Source organism: Atractosteus spatula, unplaced genomic scaffold, assembly GCF_055471065.1.
Source record: "Atractosteus spatula isolate fAtrSpa1 unplaced genomic scaffold, fAtrSpa1.hap1 Scaffold_2, whole genome shotgun sequence".
NCBI classification, from domain to species: domain Eukaryota; kingdom Metazoa; phylum Chordata; class Actinopteri; order Semionotiformes; family Lepisosteidae; genus Atractosteus; species Atractosteus spatula.
Genome location: NW_028296763.1, coordinates 163,328 through 166,047, shown reverse-complemented (window position 1 = coordinate 166,047; position 2,720 = coordinate 163,328). Strand labels below are relative to the sequence as shown.

Below are 2,720 nucleotides of genomic sequence, written 5' to 3'. Positions count from 1 at the left end.
AGGAGGAAAAAACTAAGTTTTTTGGAGAGAAAACGCACAGGAGCTGAAAAGGGGGCCGGCCTGCTTGCCGAGAGAGTCGAGGCGCGGGAAAGCGCACGGAGGGAGCACGGGAACGGGGAGGGGGAGAGAGAGAGACACAGAGACACACAGATGGACGAGAGACGAGACCGGAGAGGAAGGAGCTCCAGTCCACCTCGCTTGCTTGCTAGCTACGTCTGTCTTTTCACCGCTGAGAGAAGGTAGTGCACCGTTCCCGGAGGCGCTGCAATACCGGGCCGATGCGTGGAGAGGACGGAGCAAGCTCCTGATCCAGCTCCCTGTTCCAAAAATCCGTTTAATATGTGGTCCTTCAATGGGGGACGTATCAGATATTAAACTGATAAGAACAGATTTTTTTTTTATTATATATAAAAACGAACCCCAAAATTCACGCACTCACTCCACCATCCACACTAAACCACTAACACCACAAAACTAAATCCTTCCACCGCTCTTTAGCTGCCGCAAACCCCCACCTAATCACATCCCACCTGACCCGTCTCCCTATATCTGCTTTCACCCTGGCAAACACACTAAAAGCAGAGACCTCCACTCCGTGTTTAATCAAATCGTCACGAGCCTCCCACACATACAGTTTCACCAGACTTACTATTAGCCAGGCTAGGAACTTATCATCCCACTTCCCCACCTTTGGTATGCCTCTCATAAGCAAATTAAAAGACAGCACAACCCCCAGGCCAACACGCGCCATTGCACTCCCACAGTGTGCCCACACTGCCTGAGCAAACCCACACTCCCAAAACACGTGCCGGACTGTTTCTTCCTGGGAGCATCCCGTCCTCGGGCACTGACTCTTCTTCGACAGCCCTCTAGCGTGCATGACTGATCTTACAGAGAGTCTCTCCCACACACACAGCCAGTTAAGATCTTTCAACTTATTGTCCAACCCCCCGGGTTGTGTCTGCAGCCATACTTCGTTTGACACACCCAAAATTGCTGCGGTCTCCATCTTCGTCACCAGTTCGTACAGTGACCTGTGATTTAAGGACGTCGTACCGTGACGGGCCTCCGGGTGAGCCTTCAGCCACTGTGCCGCATGTCGATAATGCAAAGGTAAGGATTCAGCCTTTGGAGTAGTGTTCTTCCATCTCGCCAGGTGTCGCATTGTCGACAGAAACCACAATCGAACAAAATAGCAGCAGAGGTGCGGTGGATAATTAGCCAAGAGCACACACAAATTTGACACAAAAGCACAGTCCAAATTAGCCACGAAATTGGGAACTCCTCTGCCCCCCTCGGCGACTGGCCTGAACATATCCACTCTTTTGATCCTTTCATATCCGTTCCCCCACACAAACCGAAAGAGCATCCTCGTCACTTCCTTCCTCTTCCTCATTGGCAATGGGAAAACTACTGCCAAATACAAAAGCAGCGGCAAGATGTCAACTTTCAGAATCAGGACCTTACCTGTGTAGGTAAGCACTCGATGTTGCCACAAACCAATCTTGCGATTGACCTCCCGCAATCTTTCCTCCCAGTTCAGCTTAGCAGAGTCTTTGTTGTGAAACCGAATTCCCAAGGTCTTCACTGGCCCAGACACCACCGTGAGGCCTCCTGTCCGTTCCGGTCTGTACTTCCATACCCCAAAGAGTTTAATGGTGCTCTTAGCTGTATTCAATTGGGCTCCGGTCCCTGCTGAGAATTCGCCAACAATGCTCAGTGCTCTTTCCAACCCTTCCTCAGAATTAAGAAACAAAGTGACGTCGTCGGCATAGGCTGCCACTTTAGCCTCTTTCCCGCCACTTCCAGGAACTGTTATCCCCCTCACTGTCGGGTCTTCTCTCAACTGGTCCAGAAGGAGCTCTAGATACACAACATACAGTAGTGGGGACAAAGGACACCCCTGCCGCACTCCGCACTGCACAGGAATCCCCTCCCCCATCCACCCATTCACACACACTCTTGTCTCCACCCGTCTATACAGGGTATGGATCCAATCCACGAAAGTTCTGCTCAGACCCTTCGCTTCCAGGAGTCGCCACAAGACATTGTGATTCACCCGGTCGAAAGCTTTGCACTGATCTAAACTCACCAACATAAGTGGCAGATTCCGCTCTTCGACCCAGGATATGATGTCCCTGGTCAGCTGCAGGTTCCATCCAATATTTCGGCCTGCCACCCCACATGTTTGATCCTCCTTCACTATAAGTGGCATCACTTCCCTTAGTCGCCTACCCAGCACCCTGGCCAAGATCTTATAATCTACGCACAAGAGCTGGATAGGCCTCCAATTACTCAAGTCAGCCTTATCGCCCTTCTTGAAAATTAAAGCTGTGACACCAATCTTCATGCTAGGTCCTAGCTCACCTTGATCTAATACCTCCAAAAAGACCTGTAGCAGAAACGGCTCCAGTTGCCTCCAAAATGTTCGATAAAATTCTGCCGGCAGGCCATCAATGCCCGGTGCTGCTCCCTTCCTTAACCCGAGCATTGCAGATCTAATTTCCGCCGCCGTCACTGCTCCCTCCAATTCCGCACTGCTCACAGACTCTTTCTGCACTCTAGACAGCATTCTGTCCTGGGTGTCGAGATCGGCCACTTTTTCTTAAAAAAGAAAAGAATAAAATTCCGTAGCCCTTCTCACCTATGTGGGTGGGGGGATGTGGGGGGGTCGGTGGCCAGGCTCCCATCTTCCATTCTGATGCCTGTAAAAGAGCTTC

The 2,720-nt window shown here is 51.0% G+C and overlaps 1 pseudogene; it reads right to left on the bottom strand.

Annotated features, from left to right (window-relative positions):
• Positions 1–237: 237 nt before the first annotated feature.
• Positions 238–418, bottom strand: LOC148808682 (U2 spliceosomal RNA; annotated as a pseudogene).
• Positions 419–2,720: the final 2,302 nt, after the last annotated feature.